Source organism: Parus major, chromosome 1 (assembly GCF_001522545.3).
Source record: "Parus major isolate Abel chromosome 1, Parus_major1.1, whole genome shotgun sequence".
Taxonomy (NCBI): domain Eukaryota; kingdom Metazoa; phylum Chordata; class Aves; order Passeriformes; family Paridae; genus Parus; species Parus major.
The window spans coordinates 68,920,231-68,943,626 of NC_031768.1; the positions used below are offsets into that span (position 1 = coordinate 68,920,231).

A 23,396-nucleotide genomic window follows, 5' to 3' on the forward strand; every position below is an offset into this window, starting at 1 on the left:
AAAACCCACTGAAAGAGAAACAGACTGCCTAAACCTAGCAAGGCTGCAACTGCCAAGGAGCATCACCAAGACCATTACAGTAAGGTTACCCAATACCTGCACATCCTGACATTAAATTTACTCTCCAAATGTGAGAAAGGCAAGAAGCAGCATCTCAATTACATTGCTGAGAAGCACAAGAGCAACTTGTGTGCTGGTCAGCATCATCAAGGCCTGTAGAAGCATCAGAAATTGGATCTAGATCACATCAATACTTAGCAACAAATGTTTCAACCACAGCAAGAGTTATGTTTCTTTCTCAGAAGCAAAACCCAGTCATTGCCTTAAGATCAGCTCCATTTAAAGTTGTGCTTTTCACAACAGCTGTAAGCCAACAGCTCCTTGATTTAATTAAATGGATTCCTTCTCCCATTCCTGTTTCAACATTTCTGCTATTATAGCTGCTGCTCCTGGCTGAGCTGCTTCTCATGCTGGAATCAGATTGGAAGCCAGCAAAAATCTAATCCAAGGGAAAGAAGTCAAAGCAGTTTATGGAATTACTACCCTTATATCTGAGCGCATGGAAGTGCTAGTGAAAGCACTCGATCTGCTTCAGGATGAAATAAAAAAAAAACAAACAAAAAAACAAAGCAATTCAAGCTGAACTCCCATTTCACACTCAGTTACAGTGTTTAGTTATGTAGGTGAACAGCAAGCTAAGTACAAGTGACTAGATAAGACCTGAAAGACTAGCAACTGCTTCCTACAAGAAACGGCACCAATACTGTCATATTATAAGAATTTTACTTCAGTCATAGAATATGCTGAGTTGGAAAGGGCCTGTGAGGATAGTCCAGTCCAGCTCCTGACCACACAAGGCAACCCAAAAGTTAATCCAGGTCTTTAAGAGTGCTGTGCAAATGCTCCTTGAATTCTGACAGGTTTGGGGTCACAACCCCTTTCCTGCAGAGACTGTTCCAGTGCTTGACCACAACTCTCAGTGATCCGTTTTTCCCTAACATCTAATCTAAACTTCCCTAATGCAGCTTGATGTCATTCCCTTGCATCTTGTCACTGAGCACCTGACATGTGCTGGATCAGGTGCCCTTTCCAACTCCCCTCACAAGGCAGTTGTAGAAAGCAGTAAGGTACCCTCTTCCCCAGGATTACACACAGTACCCTCAGCTGCTCCTCTAGTGTCATTCTTTCTAGTTCCAGTCCATCTTATTGGTAGAAACACAAACCAATAACACTAAAGAGCTCAGAACTCCTGCAGTTTTCGGGAACTTCCTGCTGACACATTTCCCAAAAGCAGGTAGGCATCCCAGCAAACTCTAAGTAGGTCAACAAAAATTTACTAAACAGAAAAAAAACTATATCCCATGTGTGCATTACAAATTCTGCTTATCTTTTTAGCTACATAAATAGTTTATGTCTGTACCCTTTCCATCTCTTTCTGAAAAATATGCTTTTAGTGAATGCTAACCTGGTATACATTGATTTCTGTGATTAGCTTACAAAATGAAACATGCAGCATATACTCAAATATTTAAGACCAAATTTATTTTTAAATAATGAAATATTAAATATGTACTTTTTTAATAAATACACAATACTCTGAAACAGGAGCATGAATAGCAACTCAAGACAAAAATTAGTTTCCTCTTCTCAGGAACAAGAAGTCACTTATCTGAGGAAAGGTACCATCAGATCTCAAGAGGAGTAGTTGCCCATAGCTCCTGGTAAATTGTGAAGGTCCCTTTCTTCTCTTCCAAGAGACTAAGATAAAATCAAGGACAAACCATTAAAAAAATTAAGGAACCATTCTCTCTACATTTTCAATCTAAAATGTAAATTTAATCCAAATTGATCTTGTAATGCATAGAGAACAGAACACTTTACTTGTTTACCATGAATCACCAGTCATAAAACGTAAACAGGTAGACTGCATGTTGAACTGATCACATTCATACTTCCCAACTGAATCAATCAGCATTCCACAGCCAAATACCTGAAACCAGTCAAGTCTTATACTGACGAGAAGATGTCCTGCCCACATTTTACAGCCACAGTCCAACCTTCTCCTCCTTTATAGGAGTCCTACTGCTAGTGCTTTATCTCCTCTTTCACATCCAGCATCACTACTTTGTGCTTATTCACCACTCCAGTTGCCTACACAGCAACCAAGATTTGTGCCCTTCACATGTCCTACAGCTGCTTTGCTCTACTAACCTGCTCTCCACACCTCACTTCTGCAATGCCATGTCTCACTGTTTCTTTGGAAGCTGTCAGCTGGTCCAACAAGAGTTGGAGGCATTGGTAAGTAACAGGAGAGATATAAATTAATCCTTCCAGTTACCCTTTCACCCCTGCAGTATTCCAATCCAGTGTTTGCCAACAAGCACTATCTGGTATGAAACTTTTTCTTATTTTTTTTTAATTATTGAAACTGTTTACTTTTCAGAGACAGATTTAAAAGACAGTTTCTTACTCTCAGAAGAAAGAGTACAGCAACTAAAAGAATGAGACAGTGCAGTTGCTCTTTCCCCATTTCTTACCCACTGCCCAGAGATATTCCAAACTCCCCTACCACTGGCAGTGTAAAGCATCCTGTTCAAAGACTGGATTCTTATTTGAATATGAAAACTCTTCCAACACACCCCATAGCATGTCAACTATTTCCACAAAGCTTCAGAAGTAAATGCTACTTCTCCCCAAACAATAAGGAAAATGCACCTAGCTTACTAAAAATGCTGACAGGTTACAGACCAGGCAGCCATCTGTAAAGACTCAGTGTTCTATTTCTTAAGTACAAGGAGACATTAATAACAAATTTTTAACTTTTTTAATGCATAGCTTAGGCTACCTTGTAGCTGCAACCAGATAATTTAAGGGCAGCCTGTTTTACCTTGAAGGCTCTTCTCAGTGGTGCCAAACAAGATGAGGCAATAGTCAGAAAGCGACGCACAGGAAGTTTCACCTGAACATGAGGAAGAATTTCATTACTGTGCAGTGGCCACACACTGGAGCAGGCTGCCCAGAGAAGGTGTGGAGTCTCCCTCACTGGAGACATCCAAGAACCATCTGGACACAACCCTGTGCCATGTGCTCTAGGATGACCTTGCTTGAGCAGGGAGGTCGGACCAGATGTCCTGCTGTGGTCCCTTCCAGCCTGACCCATTCCATGAAATACACAAACTGTATATAAAAAAATGAGGAAGCTTTAAATGTTAATGTTTGATTTACAAGTAAAAGTAGAATCACAGCAGCCGCCTGCAAACTTAAAGAAAGCAGGTTGAAATCAATTAGGGCACCTATTTCTAAAGAAAGAAAAACACAACTGATTTTTTTCACCCCTCCAGTTCCACAGTGGCTAGTAGTGAACTCTGCCATGAGTTTGTTTCAAAATATTTTGCATACTGGACCAAAACACTTTCCATATTCCCTATCATTAAATTGCCTTGAACAAAAAGAGTTCCTAGATATTCATTCTTAACACTAGTAAGTAGACTTTGAACCTAAACACGTTTAAGTGAAAACAAGGGGAGGGGATTAAATCCTGTGATGTTAATGCTCAGGATGCTTTTGTTTTTCTTTAAACAAACAACAGAAGCAAAAAAGATACAAGATTCTTAAGTGAACCTGCTCTAAACCTGCAACTTGCTGTTGCTGCTATACTAGTGATAAAATCTTCTCCCGTGAAATGCAAGTATTAGTTTAAAACCCATTGAGCTGATGAGATCCCCCAATCCAAGAGGAATAGACTTCTTAACTACAGCTGTGACCAGCTGGCTGCTAAACAGATAAAGGACTGCTATTGCCATCTCTGTGATGAGGCTCCAGCGGGCAATGCTGCAGTTGTTGGCACCCTTCCTGAGGTTGAGAATCACATCAAACCAAACAAAACCCATTGTCACTGGAGACCAGTTTGTTTTTCATGGACTGACAGGATGACTGTAGGCACAAACACATTGACTCCAACTCTCAAAGACTGTAATTTAAAGATATCTTTGATTACATGGATCTTCCATACACCCCACCAAATTATGTAACAAACCTATCAATACTTACATTGCTCTTAACTACACTTTAAAATAATCAATGTAATCTACATAGACTACAAGCACATATGGAAAAAATCAAGCCATTAGAGACTAATCTATACACAGTTCAAGAAGTAATTTAACTACATCAGTTAAATTTAGAAGCTGATTTATTTAATCATTGCACAGGCAATGAAGATTTAAACCTCATCTTCAAGCAGATCCCTGTGCACTAGCTGCATAATTCAGAGGGAAGTTATTATGATGCCAATCACAGAAAAGTTCAGAGAAGAGGCCAATGACTGCATTTATTTGCAGAAATGAGAACTTCCCAGTCTCAGACAGTGATAACAAAGAATATTTCTATATATGATGAGCCTGCTAAGGCAGACACCACTTTTAATACAGAAAGTGATTTGCTAACATCAAACCCATTTTGCCAGGCTGCAATTTAATTCAACTCCATGCAGTCAAGCCCAAAATATAAATAAGTGCATACTGAAAAGAGTTTAACCCCAGACAGGCAAGAGCTAAGCCCAAATACTCAGTTTCTCCTAACAGCAAGATCAGATGGAAAACAAGAAAAAGCTCATCGAAAATGCATGTAGCTCAAGATCAAAATCTGTGAACACTTCTATATCATGTTTTAAGTTAGTCTTTCCCAAAACCGGTTCCACATCATTTTGGCTTGTCCTGGGGTGACGAGGACATGGCTTTACCATCTGTAATGCAAAATTCTGCAATACTTTCACCTTTCTCATTTTCCCACTTTCACCTTTTCCCACCCCCGTGAGACCATTGGGAAAACACTGTCCTGCTCCACTGCTATGCAATTAGTGCTCTGCAGCTTTTGGCTGGTCAAGTAGTCCAAAAACCTTCCACTATTCTTCAGTGATTATTTCTCTCCTGCCCAACCTACTTTTCATCCTCAATCTGCCCCATTCCAGCTTCTTTCTTTCAGGGGACTATTCTTAATGGTTTGTTTTAAATCAAACATTTAAGTTATTTAATAATTCTATAATTTAGCAGCTTCGAAGGTTAAAGGATACAGGTTACACGACTGAAGAGTCAGACAGTAAAGGCAAAAGCCTTGGCACATAAATTTGGTCTAACCATGACTAAAAATATCCAAGTTACTTTCCCAATAAAAGTATTTCTAAAGACTGGAAGAGTATTCTCCACACAGCAATCACAAATATAATTTTAACATCTGTTTTCAAAATGTGTATAAAGTATTTTTATCTGCCAGACTAAATGTAAAGGTCTATTTCTTAGAATTGTTTTTATGTGATGACAAAATAATTCTTCTGGTAGCCTACTGAATTGACAGCTGGGGTTAGTAAGCATCAGAGGCTGTTTTCAAGCCCTGCATGTGGTATTTCATTCCTCACTACATGCTCTCTAACTTTCCTTCTGGAAGGCATTTTTGTACTGTAGTGTTGTAGGTTTGTAATGGATGTTTAGAAAAGCCAGTGAATGCTAGTCACAGAGGATGGATGGCATTTTAAGAAATCAGTGACTTTAACAAACATTTAATGTACTGGTTTTATCAATCTGACAACTTTTTGGAGCATTTATGTTAGCAAAACACAGAAGGAAAGCCAGAGAAGCAAGACAAGGCACAACTATAATCCAAGTGACAAAATGAGTAATTTAATTTCAAATTCAAATGCCTTACTATTCACGCAGAACAGGTGAATTAAGATTTTTATTATGACTTGTAAGTGAAATTCTTTAAATGGGTATTTAAAAAGAAAATATATTACATTTCTGTAGAAATCAACCATTATTTTAAGTACAAGTTTCTCATTTTATTGATAACGTAGTTTACAAATTTTATGTCCAATGAGAATGTTTGTGATACGTGACTGATTATGACCAAAAATTAGAATTTATTTACTAGAATTAGGTTTTAATTTAAAAAAAAACAAAACCTTAAAGGTTGATATTTTCAAGTATGCTCAGCATTGTCTTTATACACTCATAAGTTGTATTAAATTCCAGACTAGTTACACACTTTACACTTCAATTAAACTCTATATGAGTTGGGCTTAAACTGTACAAAAACCAGAAAATGCTTGATAAAACTACACTCAGAATGAACAGCAAATATCTCAATATATTTTTTGTAGTTTTATTAATAAATATAACCAAAGTAAAATACTCCAAAACCAAGGTTCTTATTCCTGTAATAACTAATTTCTAAAGCTTCCCATGAATAAAAGCAATGACGTTTCCATTCAGCACAAAATGCAACTGAAATATAACAATTCTGTAACATTCAATGTTTCATTAAATAATAAGCAATATTCTAATCTAGTAATCTAGTAGTGAAGCATATTTGCAGTCCTGGATATGCCCATTAGGATTACCCTTGGGGCTTTTCTGGAGACTAGTGTCACTTTCCCTGACACTCTTCCTCTGCTTTCGACACTTAGATGATCTTTTTTCCAAATGATTTCCGTATATAACCACTGATTTACCTTTCCATTTAATGGGTAATGCATGAGGGGTAAAGGGGGAAAGAGTGGGTTCTCTTTCACCTTTCTTCTTCAAAAGCTGTTACTTTAACCCTCCCACTCCTGTGTGCACTATATTGCTTCCTTATTCCTTCATTCCTCAAAACAGTTTCCTACTTGAAATTGTGAATGCACGTATTTTCCAGAATTATTCTTTTTCCTAACTTTAAGTGCAATCTCTTTCAGAACATATATGCTGAAAAGTGTCTTGAGTATCATCAAGCATATCCTCAGAACCAAAACTGAAATAAGCCCAAGTGAATTTCAGCTGAGGGGAAAAGTGTGGCAAAGGATTATAGCCAAGGTTACAGACAGAGGCAGCTCTAGGACACAGGAAAACAGTATCCTAAACAACAGTCTCCTAAAGCACTGCTGCATACTTTACTGTTTCTCAGAGACCTTGCAGCAAGGCTGACCATGGCTTCTGCCAAACGAAGCACTGCAGTGTGCAATGCAGGAAGAAAACAGTCTCTCCCTACAAGAAGTAATACCACTTTTAACCTCACCCTCTCAGAAGGAAGAACAAAAGATCTGCTCTTCAGCTTCTTCCCCTGCTCAAAAGGTTTCTCTCTCCCACTGCAGATGTCAACAAGATGCAAATCCCTGTAAATACACATATGCACACACTTACCAGCTTTACTTATTGTAACAAAATTGTCTGAACTTTGCAGCAGTCCTTCACTAGCATGTCCGGGTGTGTCTCACCTCTTAGGTCACACAGTGAGAGAAATGCTACACTTCCAGGAATGCAACAGATAGTCCTCATCTAAAGGTCCCTGGAGTTGAGTGTGGCAGCTGAGACAGATTTGGGGCAGGGAAATATTTCCCCACACAGCTAGTTTAATATCAATAAATACAAATCTTTTATTATCCGTTGCACTTCGATGCAAACAAACAAACATTCAACCTCACCAGATTTAGTTTAAATCTCTTAGACAATACATCAACAAAGTACAGATTATACAGGGTAAAAGTAATTAACAGATGCAAATTTATAAATCCAGTATCTCATGAACAACCATGAATAAAGTAAATTTATTTCCATTTTCTACACAATAAGATTAGTATTTAAATGCTACCAGTCTCCTGGGTGGGCAATGCTTATGACATTTTTTTTCAGGGCCTAATAAAGCACATCTTCAACATCACAAATATAAAACTCCTTCTCCAGGCTACCTCAAGACCTTCTGGACAAGTTTCCAAAATTAATCACTGGTCTTCAGTTTGAGGGACTTATCACAGTCTTCAAAGCTATTTGTAGATTCACACAAATGCAAACTAAGTAACAAGGAGTGTTTAGTAAGAGCTCTCTTGAACAGCTTACCATTTAAAAAGGAGTGCAGAATGTCCGTACTGCTTACGTGTTTGAGATGACAGCTGCTCTCTAACTTCCTGGTACACTCAGGTGGCTTTTTCTGCAAACAAAGACATTTTAAACTCAGTCTTTCAGTAAGAGAATAATTAAAAATATGCATTAGAAATGGGATTCAGTTCAGTGATCAGCTGAAAAAAAAAAAACAACTTAGTAAAATATGCATGAGGAGAATCCAGAGAGTTTTAACTGTTTTGTGCTAAATATTTCATGATGCAGCTTAATTTTTTTCAAGGTAACAAAATAGCTTGTGTTATTTTATAATCAATTTTTAAATAGAAAGATCAGCGGAGAAAGTAACATTTACCCACTTGAAGACTGTGGGGATGGAAAAATGAGGTAACGGCCTACAGTAATGCACAATAAAACAGCAGGCTTAAATCCCTCTGAGATTCTTCACAGCAAATTAAATATTACTGAACAGAAACCCACTAAAATGGACTAAAAAAAGCAATGAGGATCTCTTGCAAAAATTAAGTAGTGAAATGTTTCCATGAAACTATTACAGTTCCTAGCATCAAGAGAACATTGTGACTTACAGATTAGCATTTAGTCATACACTAATTTTTTATAAATTAAGGTCTTTTTGCAATTAAAATATAAATGCCCTTTCTGCAAGAACTGTATAAAAATGATCTCTAAAACAGATCACTTGCTTAGAGGAGGCTGATACTATTACCATATTTTTAAAGGGTGCTATTACACATTTGCTTGCCTAAATATTTTAGACAATTAAAATTTACAAGAGGAAAAAACCTCTGTCTCAAGGACACAATTATAAACCAAGATTTATAAGAAAGACAAAGCATCTATAAAAGCAAGACACTGATGAAGCCACCACACAGATTTCTCAAAGGCAAGATAGCAGTGTCCTGCTTGCTCACTGTCACCACCTGCATTGCTCACTTTCCTTCATCCTCACTCAGAATAGCACAGCTTTAAGGTGCCCAGACCTTGATTCCACTAAGCACTGGTGCAGTAACCACCCATTCCAAATAAAATGTTGTCCTCTAGTTAACTTGCTCACAAAAATCTCCCAGTTTGTCAGGGCGTTGGTCCTCACTTAGGCGTTTATGTGCTTAGAGAAAACGAAAGAGACACATTATAAAGGCTCACATACATACAATTCATTCATGATCTCATTACCAGGACAGGTGTACTGTATGGGGAAAATGCCTTCCAAACACAGCTTCCCAATCCCAGTTAAATTGTGTCAGACAGGATCCTATTAGCCCGAGTTAACATAAGCTGGATGTGAACCTGCTGAAGGGACCCCAGCAGGGCCACAGTGATTATTAGAGGGGCTAGAGCTTCTTGTCCTATGAAGACAGGATCCTGGAAGGCTCCAGGGAGACCTTACAGCAACTTCCAGTACCAAGAGGAGACCAACAAGAGAGCTGGAGATGGACTTTTCACAAGGACATGTAATGAAAAGACAAGGGGGAATGGTTTTAAATTGAAAGAGGTACGTTTAGGTTACATATCAGAAAGAAATTCTTCACTGTGAGGGTGTTGAGAATGGATTGCCCAGTGGAAGTGTTCAAGGCCAGCTTGGGTGGGACTTTGAGCAGCCTGGCCTAGTGGAAAGTGTTCTGCCCATGGCAATGGCATTGGACCTAGATGTTCTTTAAGACTCCTTCCATCCCAGGCCATTCTGTGAATCTGTGATTTCAACCAGCAGTGATTTAACTATGCCTGTGGCTCAGGAAACAGTAAATCTGCTTCAGAGCAAATAGCACTACATTAAAAACACTACAGAACAGACATCATAGAGCACTTGCAGTACAAGGTGACTGAAACTTTATATAGATCTTAAACCCTCTAGTACTACCAGGGTGGCTGAGAATGTATTCACACACCACATTATCCTCAGCAGCAAAGACACCTTATGAAGTGCTCAGTTCCCTACATGAGCTGCACGTTTTTGTTCACATGCTGCAGTTTACCACTTCCATCATTCACATCTATGCACCATCCGCAGCACTGCACCACAAACAGGATCCCTCAGTCCATCCTGTGATGAAAGAACTCCTCACTCAACAATATAAGACCTATACAGGGATGGAAAGCAAGCTGAGAATTACCACACCATGAGGACAAATCTCAGCTTTCACAGTAAAATAAAATCAAATTAACTATCTTGACATATATTTCAGCATAAATCCTTATCTGGTTAAATAAAAACATCAAGATGTGGTCAATGTCAAGCCGTTTTAGATCTTTTTTCTGTATTCAGATTTTTGAGATATACATATTTTTTTTAAGTAGAAGATTGAAAGAGGCCCAGAATAAGCCAACAAAATGTTGGACTCTCTTTGTGTTCTGCATTTAAGATACACAGTTATGATGAAAACACAAGATACAGAAAGGAAAATATGTTTTGGTACACCACTAACAGTCCAGCAAAACCTATCTACTGCCCAACTGTGAAAACACATACATTCCCTTTTGAATGGATTCTTTCTTTCCCATGAAAACCTCAAGAGGAAAAAAAAACAAACTACAACAACAAAAGCCATTATGAAAAGATTCTTACTCATTATCAAGTACATCACTGACTCCTCTGCCAAGTGCCCCATTTGACGCATTCACTGACTAAATTACATAAAGTACTACACAGTATCAACAGGATAAGAATTTAGACATGCAGAATGTGTAACAGTGACTTCTGGTAAGAAATTTAAATCCAGCTAAATTTTGTTTAAAATCAATGTTTTAAAGCTTTCTAAACAAAACTCCTAGAAATGAGGTTATTATAGGCAAGCAATTTGAAGAACAAGCTATATGGCACACAGAGGATTACTTCAGAAATCCACAGGAAAAAAACATAAAGGATTTAATGCAAGACATAACTTTTACACAGATTGAGGATTAAAAGTATCCAAATGGCAGGTCATCATGAAAATGGTGAAAAAAGGATTTTATTTTGAAGTCTGCTTTCTGGGATGTGGGGAGGGTTTTTAAAACATGTTTTCATATATGGAGACCCAAAGCTTACCATTACAGTTTGAATTCAAGCAACTGCATTACCATACCTATGCATACACACAAGAAAGGAAGTTCTTTATAACTTCAGTACTGGTTTGCCTTGTTAAATTTGCGCATGTATTCAATCTTAAAAGCATGAAACTCAGTCTTAGAAACCACTGTAACTCTGAGACACACATTTGGAAAACACAGACAGGTTCTGAAGTCTTCAAAGAGCAGAACCACACATCAATTAGTGGTTAGGTCCCCCTTGATCTTAAGCACTCCTACAGTGGGATGGGGGCTTTTCTGTAAGAGATATACAATCAATTACTTAAAATTATGGATGTGCTCTCAGTAGCATATCCTAAGCAGCTTTCATGAGATTGATCAAGACAACTCAGAAGTTCCTTATCTTTAAACTAGACTTGTTTCATATCCCAGTCTTCAATTCAGACACAGAATAGGAGCAGCATAAATATACTGCAACTCATGTTTTCCAGGTGGTCTTTAATTAAACATTCACTTGCTGTTGTCTAGTCTGAACTCTAAGTCTCCACAGCATTCAGAAGTGCAAAATTAGTTGGGATAAACACTGTACTTGGAGTGCAGAGAGCAATCTGCCCTTTGACAAGTCCTCAAGGGACAATTTCCCACTCTGCATCTTCTTGAGAGCCACTCTGACAGTCAGACTTAATCACAGCACCCAGTGTGTCCTTTGCCATCAATTCCTTCCAAAGAACAAACAAGTTCAAGCTCTTGGAGTTTTTCTTCATAGCACAGGCAGATAAAATAAAAATATCCAGCCTGTGTGGAGTACCCGGTATCTCTTTTATTCCATTTCAGTTGCTGGATTACAGCACATATATTCACTATTTGACTGAGTACAGCAGTCCTTCAGTACTGGACAGAAGAAACCCATCTAAACAGCAGGCTTGCAAAATCCTAAACATCCTGTGGAATTTATCAGAGGTAAAACACTTGATCTTCAGAGATCTTGCAATCCACAAAATCCAGCCCATCAAGCCTACGTGCCAGCCAGTAACAGCAGTGGTTTGTCAAGACATTCTTCGCTGGAAAGAAGCATGACCATCCCTTCATCTATCACCTCTTTGGTGTCTCAAAAAGAGGCTTGCCCAGCACTGTGCTCTCTTCTTACAGTCAGCACTGATTTTTTACTGCAAATGAAGCCAAAGAAAGATTATACTACAAATTACTAGTACCAACCACGAGAGACAGGAAGTAGCTCTCTTATCTTTGATACAAAAACAAAGGGTTCTTCTACCACCAGGAAAGACAAAAAGCCAATACCTCTGAGAACAAACAGATTTCAGGTGGGATATCAATACCAAAATATTTTCAAGCACTTGAAAAGATTTGCTGGCAACATTCACCATCCCTAAATTCTTCATAGATAACAAACCTAGTATCACAGTACAAGTCTTCTGTACTATGAGCCTGTTCCTTCTCCCAATACAGCCTTGCAATCTTCTCCAGAAAGTCAGAGTACACATCTTTACAAAGTAACAAAAAGAGCTCACTCCTAGCCTGTAGAGATGTCTCCGTAATGTTTCACAAAATGAATGCTGATGGCTTTACTTAAGTGGATCCCCACTCCCATGTAACAACACTAAAAATGGGTCATCCTCGGCAGACAGCATCTCTAATTTCAGTTGTTACCCACCCAGCATTACATAGCATGGTTTTTCAGTTACTAAAATTCAAGAATATGTTCCTTAAAATAGAAAGGTCCCTTAAATTTGACTTTCTGGAGCATTCAACCTCACTTCCTGTTGTTAGCAGACACCGCTAAAAATAATGAACATCTAGAGAGATGCTTTGTGTAAGTACTCCAGACAGAAAACCTGTGGGTTCATTAAGGGGATTAGTCCAAGGCTAGGTGCTGTGACTTTCAAGTTAAATGCTTCATTAAAATACCTGAATTTGGTGACAAAATCAATCCAAAAATATTGTCAGGTCATTAACAGCTGACATTCAAATCAAATATCAGATCTCACCTTGTGCTGGACAAATCTTGAGATTTTCTTCACTCATACTTCTCCAGAACTAGTAGAGGGTCATGCAGAGGTTGCACCCTACAGTTTCATATGTTTCAACCCTATAGTTTCAATGTTAGAGAAAAGTGGCAGAGTAAGGGAAGTATGAATCGGCACAGGCCACAGAACCCCACTGAAAAGCATTAGCCAAAAATACCATATACACACCCATATAACCACAAGTAAGACACCTCAAGACTGATAAATGAAATCTAGTGGGCTTCAGAATGTCCAGGGGGGAAAAAAAAAAAAAGGGAAATGAAATAGAACTGATGTGGTTTTAAAAAGGGGAAAAATACCACACCAATAAAGAGATACAACAGCAAAGGAGGCAGCACCAAGGTCCTACTGAACGACTCAACACTACCATAGCTGACAGCCAACTTCAGTTCCATGGAATCAGAATTATGCAGATGGTCACAGCCTGGATCAAGCAAGCAGCTGCTCTCTCTAGCACACCTCATTCAGGGCCAAGACATATTTTTTACATCTGGATCTAGCTGAAAGCAACTACTCACATCACAGCTAATTACCCCACAGCTTGGTGGTGAAAGAGAAATGAAAAAACCTAAGAGCACTCAGATTTAATGTTTGGAGAACAGAAGGCACATCCTTCACCCAAACAGACAGAATAATGCTTTGCATATAGAGGACTGTGTATATGGAAAAAATTTCACCTTTCCCGTTATTGTGTCATGGGGCTTTGTAGAAGGATCTACACAGATTGGGACTATTGGAACTATTACTGGGCTATAATTTATAGCATGAAGTTTAACAAGTCCAAATGTTGGACTTTGCACCTGGGACAAAGCAATGCCAGACAAAAGCAAAAACTTGTGGAGAGGGATCTGGACTACATGGCGGCCAGAAGCTCAATCTGAGTCAGCAGTGAGCCGTGGCAGACAGGAGGGCAAACCCCATCCCAGGATGCATCAAACAGCATCACCAGCCAGGCAAAAGCGGGGACTGTCCTGCTGAATTCAGTGTTGGTGTGGCCTCAGCTCAAGGACTGTCTGCTGTTCCCAGCTGCACCAGTTGTGAAGGTGCTTGAATGTGTCCAGAGGGGTTCAACAAAGCTGGAGAAGGGGCTGGGAGGAAAAGACCTGTCATGAGTGGCTGAGGACTTGGGGTTTGTCTAGTTTGGAGGAACAGAGGCTGAGCAGTGACCTTATTGCTCTCCACAGCCTCCTGAGGAAGGTATGTGTAAAGGGAAGTACTGAGCTCTGCTCCTTGGGACACAGTGACAGGATACATGGGAATGCTTCGCAGCTGCACCAGGGGAGGTTCAGGCTGGACAGTAAGAGGTGTTTCATCACCAAGGGAGGGGGTCACACACTCAAACAGGCTTCCTAGAGGTGGTTGATGCCTCAACCCTTGGCAGAGTTTAAGAGGTGTTTGAACAACATCCCTAACAACATGCTTTAACTTCTGGTCAGCCCTGAAGCAGTCAAGCAGTTGGACTGGATGAGGACTGTAAGTGCCTTCCAGCTGAAATACTCTGTTCTCCTAAACAGCTCTCTCACATGCACATACTTAGATATGCAAGTAGGTAATACTGCAGTGTTACTGCAATGTACCTACAGATACAGATCTCTATATACATAAAACCAGTATGTTTTATCACTAGAAGGGTACTTGTGAGAAGTGTGAGGTTTTCTCCCAATTTTAAAGTCTCAAAAAGCATATAAACTGTTTTCAAACAGACATAGGTATCATACAGATTAATCATTAAAGAGCCACCATTTATAAAATTAAAACTCAATGCACTTAAACAGTTTAATGACTCCTTACAGCTGATCTATGGGGTTCAATCAAGGACATTATTATGTAAAGAAGTAAGGTGGGTGAGAAAGGAGGGACAGAAATTAAAGCATTTTAACAGGTGAAACTTATGTATTGAATTATTCCATTTTACATCCCAGCTGGAAAGCTGCTCCTGAAAGAGACTGACATACTTTAACATTAGCTACATGGTTCAGGTCTATCCCAACTCCTCTAGGGGCTTTTTCCCCTCCCTCCTACTGTTTTGAAAGGACCAGATACAACAGGCCATTTTGCTTGTTTCTTTTGGGTCTTTTTTGTTATAAACATTCTTATTTATAAGCCTGTTAAACTAAAGCAGTTTTGCATGGATCTGTGACCTCAAATCTCACTCAATGTAGAGGAGCTTAGCAGTTTAGTAAGATCAAACAAATCACCAGAAATCCAGAAGTAAAGTCCAGTTTTTCTTTTGAAAAGAAGGCTGAAGTGGCTTAAAACCATCATGGACTGCTGTTACCATGGTATTTTAATGGTTTTAATTAAGACCTGTTTTCATATAAAGGAATTTTAAAATACTTTTTTTAACATGCGTAATTAAAAATATCAACTTCATTATCCTAATCACATAACCCATCCAGGTCATCAACTGCCTTACCATCAGATTCAACACCACACAGTTGATACTAACTAATGAGACTAGTTTCACCTGTTCCCACTACATATTCCCATAAATCCTATCCTTCAGATTACTTCACTATGATATTCACAGCCATGTTTAGTATTTTCTGCTGAGGGGAAGGAAGAAGAGGCAGTCAGCTGCCACAAATGCAGAATCTTATGAAGTAATTTCCACTAAGAGATTTAGAAACAATGAAGATGTGATGTGACCACAAAGAAAACAAATTACTTAATACACACAATATATACATCTCAGATTTCTCCATAATAATATGACTGCAGGTAAATTATCCTGTTCTGAATTGATTTCCTGTCTGCATCCCTTCCTCAGTCTTCCAACAACCAGAAAATACCCATTTCAATTTTGCCTTCCTCTATTAGCATTTTGAAAACTATAAATAATTTAGATTTCCAATAATTAAGTACAGATTTACATCACATAAAATGCAAAATATCTTGACTTTTGGGAAAAAAAATAAACATTTAATGTGGCAACTGGTTGTGGAAAGACATGGGTTGCCAATAAACATGCAAGGATTTTCTTTAATTTGAAGAGCAGCTATTCTGTTTAACCCTATGTAGGCAGGAGTAGAGGCACAGGATGTGTCACAGGAAAGAAGACATGCCAAGTCACAGGGCAATGCCATGTCTGCCCAGGCAGCAGCTGACAGCTCCAGAGCAATGTGCAGCTTACGTTTGGAAATGGAAGCAACCAGGCATTCTGGTTATTACTGACCATGTCATTCTGGGATGGGAAGAGAGAAAAGACAGCAGGAAGCCTGGCACAAGTTCAAATCCACCTCTTCCCACCTCCATATAAAAAAGCAGAAACCACACAATGCTTTGAAGAACAACAGCTTCACTTCCCAGAGAGCAGGGCCAGAGCTGTACAGCTGTGACACATGGCTTCCTCTTTCCCTCTTCATTTAACAGCTGCTTGGTGCTGGCAAGAGACCAGTACAGGAATAAAGTACAACCAAACTGGGAGGCTCAATTAAAACTACTGATATGCAGTGCATTAAGCTTTAGTTCAAAGAGCACCAGCACATGCACTGCAGATGGGTGGAAGACTGCAATTAAAGGCACACCAGATGCAGAACTTGTTGCCTTTACTCTTCTACCACAACAGACCTGGGTTTGAAATGCTCATGTAGCTCCTCAGACATGACCTCTGTGACCAGCATGTGCTGAGGAGGTGTAAGCACCACAATCATTTGAGCAGCCATTCATGTTATGAAACCTCTGCCAAATTGCGCATCAAGCACAATGAACTAAAACAGATCATCCAAGAAGATGCAAAACCTTTTTTTGTTTGGAGGTTTTTGTTGATGCTTGGTGTTTGTTGTTTTGGTATTTTTTTTTTCAAAGCCTCCTTTATGAAGTACCACTTAAAACTATCATCTGATCTCAAATGACACAGTGTTTCCTTCTGTGCAGATGTACACTGGCTTTGTTGTTGTAGAAAACCTTGCTGCAGATTACCATGGGAATCACACTTTTTTTTAGAGGTGAGTGCCCCCAACACTTTCAAGATGCTATGTTTTCACAACTACCTCATTTTCAAGCATAACAACATTATAGAAATATTTCGCCCTTGAGAAAGGCATTTATTTAGGAGTGGCCTCTTACCAAGTTAACATGTAGATAAGTCTGTTCTGCAACAAAACTACTACTTATGAGCCAGCTGTTCCATAGGTCATGTTCTCTTATATCCAGAATCACCAAAAGTTTCAAGCCTACAAAAAAAAATACTGCTTAAGGTTCCCACTTTGGCCAAGTTTATTCTTCTTTTAATACCCAGTAAGAATCTGATTCCAATCAAGTCCTATATGCTTTGAACAAGAAAAGAGGATGAACACTTCATTATACACCTGCAGAAATGAGCAAAAAAAAAAGTATGGAATGCATATTTTTGAGAACCCTACTAATACAATGCAAATTAACTAATCCACAGTGGAATTCAATTATTTCTACAGTCTTATCTTCCTACAGTTATATTTATTTTAGTATTTTCTTCAAAGTGGATTTAGAAGCCTCAAAAATACACTTCTGACAAAAGAATACTTGTCCTTCCAGCTTCTTATTTCAGATAAGCTTTTGTTTGAAAGTTTCCTCCATAATTCAGCTCTAAAATATCAGGTTAAACATCTTAAATAGAATATAGCAACCCCCAGTAACCCTCAAATAAATTCACTAGTTTTATTCCTCTAGATTCAACACCCATACTTCTCACTCTCACAGTTCAATCTCCCTGATGTTTCCCACCCAATGCTAAAGCAGGTAATTTTTCACCTTTCTTAGCCTATCCCTACAACTGAATGAACCTAGACAAACTTCTTTGAGTAACCCGGACTGCTCTATGCTGTGTTTATTGTTCTGTGATGAGCCATGAAGAAAGTTATCTTTGACCAACACATCAAAGCTGTTCACTATTTAGGCTATCACCCCTTAAGTTGACAAAACCTAATTCAGTGTACTTTCTAAAGCTCCATATTCAAAAGCATTAACAGCAGTAATTCCACCAAGATGAATAATAGCGGGGATACTCAAACTACATATTTGGAGTTAGGGTCTTAAACACCACCATTACCAAAAGTAGAAAATGAGGCTATATTTTTTATATCTAAACCTGAACAGTTAAGTTTGCTTTAAAAAAATTTGATTAGTACAGGCTGCCTATGTGCCTCTCTAACTTCCTCAGCTCATTTGGCTGAGAAAAACACTTGCCAAGCTTGGATTAGCATTTAGCAGCTTCGGGACTAACTGCACTTGTTGTTTCAACCTTGACAACCAACTGCATGGACACGCTATTATATTTAAGCTTCCAGAAGCATTTAACATTTGATTCTGCTGAAAATACAGTTCTATTATATGTTTTGAAAATAAAATCACTTTTTCCTCTTTTGGAAATCCATGATGATGCCAAACATATGCTTGTTTTCCAAACAACAACTGTTTAAAAGAAAGAAAACTCTTTCTGATGTTCCTGCCAAAAACAACATTCTGTGGCTTAAAGAAATTTGATAGTAAGCAGTTCACTCAGCTAAGGGAAGAAGGATTTACATTTGGCAAGGATTTACACTTCATGTCTTGCATCTACTTCCCTCCATTTTAAATTTCTTCGGGGATGCATGTGGCAACTGGGAAGGGTTTTTGTTGTGGTTAGTTGAGGTTTAGTTTGTTTGCATCTCCAAGTATTTCACTTTCCAAAAATAAGGCATCTGTGGGTTTTACTAGAAATGACACAAAGCAGAAGTTCATCATGTTTTTCTTTTTTACAGGGAATACTAGGATATAGAAGAAAGTTTTGAAGGGAAGTAAAAGACCAGAAAAAAACGCATCAGCAAGAGTTTGCAGCAACGGGAAGTGGAACAGAAAATGTAAATGAGGAAGTGGCACAAAACATTAACAGCTTCATTTTAAAGCACAGAACAGGGAGGGAAGGCAAAAGATTTTGCTTCACCAGCCTTTGTTACAGGCAGCAGTAATACTACAGACCCAATAAAGGCGGTTATTTCACTGCTGCCCCAATAGTTTCAGATTAAGAGACAAAATAGCTAACAGAAACATGAAGATTGGACTGTATAGTATATAAGATTTATTTCTGTACATTTCAGAAAGCCAGGGGTTTAAGATGAGGGTTCAATCTGCTACAATATTTGACTCTGTCCTTCATTAATAACTCACAGAAACAGTAACTGGACCAATTTACTGAGCAATGTAAAATATTTAGTCCATTCCAAGCAGCTAAGAGAACAGAAGTTCTTAATTTTGTCCCAGCTGTGGAGTATTATGTGTCTCTCCCCAGTTTTTGCAAATAGGAGTTCTAAATCCCATTGAACAGAGCCTTGCCATCACCCTCCAAGATACAGAAATTACCGAAGACTGCTAAACATGCTCCAGCATCATTCCAATTAGTCAGACAATGCTTCAGCTAGCTGAGCAACCAAGCATGACACCAAGCTGCAGATCCACGCAAGCTTCAAGGCCCCCAGAATTGTTAGTACAGCAACCAGAACAACATTTCACAAAGCACACACCTCTTTCAGCAAGATGGCAAGTAGTCTAGAAAAAAGATCAGAATCCCAATGATGTTACAGTAGTATTTCAGATGCAGATTTTCCAGGTTAAAAGGGTTAAGGTCATATTAAGGTTAAAAACCGCTTATTAGTCCGCCAACATGGAAGCTTCTCTTGTCGTTTTCAGTGCAAATCCAATACAGAAATTCAGCAACTAGACATGCCTTCACAGCAGGAACAGCTTGAGCTATTAGGTGTAGCTCCTAATATTCAGCGTGTGCTTGTGTGGAGCTACCCACTCGGAATCACAGGATACCTGAAATTTCAGCATAGTCCACAAGAGCATAAGCAGTGCTTGATGACACAGGTAAATGCTATAATAGCTACACTTCATATGAGGGCTGAAAGACTATACCTTGGCACATTATCAGGCACACCTCTGGAAGGCATCACACCATGCCCAAGCTTTGCAGCTCCTGCTAGGAACACACAGTGATTGCTACAGTGAACATGAACAAGACCTGTAGGATTGGAAGAGAAAGTTTTAAGAGAAGCAAGCTGGCTGAGCAGAAGGAGACAGGATCTCCTCTATCTAGGGGAAAAAAAAAAAAAAAAAAAGAAGCTGTTGAAATGCTAGTTCCTGATTCCTTCTGCCAAAAGAAGGGTGGATAGAAAGCACATGGCTTTCACAGCTGCTTGTCTAGCAATGCAAATACCTTTCTCCTACTATTCAGTTAAATAACCTGAAGCAACTTGTATCACTGTACCAAGACATCCTCTTTAAATATGACTTAAGATTTAACTGCAGCTCCAATCCAGCTCCAGAGGTGAGCAGAAACTTCAATATTCCACGTGCAGAAAACATTGATACAATAGAGCCTTCAAAGTCAAAATGAAATCAAAGGCTTCATTTGAAGTGATGTGTTCTTGTCCGTGTTTGCAGCTGTTTAAGCATTCAAAGCAGCAGCCAGGTTTCAAAAAGAAAAATACTACTTTCCCAGGAAATAACTCTGTGGTAAACCTGTGCTGATATAAGTTCCAGAGAATTTCAACATTCTATAGAAAACTCATCAGCCAAACCTAACTGCTGCAGAAAAACAAACTAAAAAGCCACATTGCCACTAAAGCCCCCCTTCTAATTCACAAGTTCAAACTTCTTTTATCCATTCACATGTAATGAGGCAGAAGAACTTCTCAAAGAAATGCTTCCATAGGCTGTTTAAAGTTTCAAAATAAAACAAGCTTTTCATGCCTTGTCTTCTAGCACATTAGTCCCCACAGCTGCCTGTTGCTCTGCTAGGACAACGTCAAATCCATAGCAGATGAATGGTTTTTCTCAGCATCACTTCATACTGACCTTTTCAACTATGGGATTTCAAACCAACATCAAGAAATCAATTCCAACATGCACTGGATACTATTAACCTGTTTTGATGTATTATGCATCACCCATTACATACACAAGCTCTCCAACTATTACTTGTTACAAGCAAAGTGGTTTGCCACTGTGAATATGCCCAAGAAACCTGGGATTCGTCAGCTGAAGTACTGAATAACACTCAGTTTTTCTGCCTCTAAAACATATACTAGAAAATGTAAATCAGTTCAAGTATGCAAGTGGCATGAGTATAATGAATACTCAAAACCAAAATATTTAACACATCTGGCATACTATGCTTTACATTTAATAGAAACACACTGTCCCCTATCACTGAATTTGGCTACCAATTCTCTGTTAGAATAAAGAGATTATATTTGCTAGATAGGAAGGGGCTCCAAGAATCTTCAAGGAGTTACTAAAATTCTGCTGAACTGAGAGGTCCTCAAAAAAAAAAAAAATCTTCATACAGTCTGGTTCATTTCTAGACCCAGAAAACACCATCAGTTCAATGGCAGAATATTTCAGTATGGGAAAGGAAAAACTAATTCATAACATGTCGAAATTCCAGACACCTAGAAATGCCTAACACAAATAAAAACCAGCAAATCCAACAAATATTTACCATACTTAGAAGCCTTCAAATGATTCTCCAGCTACCTCACCTGCCAAAAATAAAGAAACCAAAGACAAGCTCCAAGTTTGCAGCTTAAATCAGCACAAAGGCTATCACTTTGATCTCCAGCTGTTGGTAAAAATTTCTTAGTTTCTTCACAAAAAATTTGGTTCTTCTTGTGGCTGATGAAATTACATCCATCAGTAGCTAAAAATATTTCAGTTATTTGAATTTTCAAGAGGGGTGAAAAACAACTGTGCTTAATCAGTAAAGAAAACCCAACACAACATTTCAACAGCTTTTAACAAAGGCTGGCTTAGATCTAAGTAATAGTTACATGTGAAGGAAAACATTTTGTTAAAAATTTAACAAACAAGTCTGGTGTAATTTGAGGTTATTATCATTATTACCCCTAAAGGCAGACTAAGTTCTCAGGAGAGAATATAAGTGCTATGGCAGTTCTGCTACAGCGCTAAGGCTCGAGGTGCTTCAATTTAATTGTCGGTCGAAATACTGATTTTTCTTAGATTACAGGTGTTCTGTATGTGAGCCTTCCACACAGAGAGGTTAACAGTCACCCTCTAGCTCACCTATTCTTTTAAGAGAATAAGCAGTGACAGCCTACATCTCATCATACTCCTTGTACAGGGAAGCTTCCGAATGCAAAGTACAGTTCCATTCTATGCTGGAAGACATGTGTAATCTGATCCTATCAATGATCTCCATACACTGAATGCCATTAAGATTAGAGAACTAAGAAATTAGCCTGACAAAACCAACTGCTCCCCATCAGTACTGTACAATAATGTATTTCTGCTATTGAGATAAATAACAAAACTTAGTAGCATAACCCTCTGGGCACACACAGCCTGGTCAGTGACTTACACCAGTAATGCAATTCATGTCATACACTGCCTGTAGCTCAGGATCCTATGCAAGCAAAAATAAAATAAAAGCACAAGCAATGACCACAACTTGCCTAATAATTTTAGCTGGACCAGCTGGACATGAGCCAGGAAGTAATAACACATAATAACACATCCCATTTGATGGGATGGAAAATCCAAGAGGAGTTGTATTATACAACCTGTATTAGATTCCAGTACAGTTACAAGACAACATTAGGTACACATCAGCTAAAGACAGGCCTGCAAGAGCAGACAGAAATTATCTGCAACAGTGTTTTTTGCTCTTTCCTCACACAAAGCAGTCAAGAGAACTCTGGAAGACAGTGCTTTGGGTCTGCTCAAAAGGACAAAGAGGACACACTAAGATGTGACTGCTCATGCAGGAAGTTTAATCAAAAAACGAAGACTTGCAAAGGCATGAAAGCTAATTCACTGTCCAGGTGACATCAATACAGTGATGGTAACACTCAGCCACCATCAGCTCTTCTAGAATTCTTCACCGAAGTATCTGCTCTGGTTTGGTTAGCTTTTCAGAAACACTGTCCTTCTCATCACTGTATAAGACACTTCAAAACACTCCATCATCTGTCAGACGATGGCTTTTCCTTCTCTTTCCTCCATACAGCAATACTGACTGCAGACAGCATTATTCTTGTTTCAGAAAAGTAAATGGCATGTACCTTCTCACTGAAGAATAAAGTAAATAAACCTGAGCTAAAGTAGGCACACCAAAGAGCAGCTGATGTACAAGGAGTTTATATTGCTACTCCTAAAATCATGATCCCTTGAGGCATGTTTTACAGACAAGGTATATACTGAAAAACGAAACAGGTTTATGCTGCTATTAACTATGAAATGTCACATGTTATACCATATAAATCAAATATGAAGCCACAATAATGTACTCCTGCTATGAAAATACCTTTTTTAAGCACAAGCAATTCTATTTCTGACACGTAAAGTTATTTTTAATACTTCCATGGACAAATAGAAAGATTAACAAAGACTATTCAATTTCTGTAACTATTGAGTATAATCAAGACTATTGTTTCAGTATCTGATTAAAAAAATGTTTTCTATTTTCTCTTTATTTGAGGAA

At 38.6% G+C, this 23,396-nt stretch overlaps 1 protein-coding gene across 4 annotated transcripts in view; it reads right to left on the reverse strand.

Moving 5' to 3' along the window:
• WASF3 (WASP family member 3) overlaps positions 1-23,396 on the reverse strand; it is a 64,140-nt gene that overhangs the window by 38,701 nt on the left and 2,043 nt on the right. For 3 of the 4 annotated variants that reach the window (XM_015646416.1, XM_015646369.1, XM_015646377.2), the window contains exon 2: positions 7,866-7,956. The gene's annotated coding sequence lies outside the window, so the exon portion shown is untranslated. Of the gene's footprint in view, positions 1-7,047; positions 7,145-7,865; positions 7,957-23,396 lie in introns of all 4 variants that reach the window. The other variant, XM_015646395.1, reaches the window with a different exon arrangement.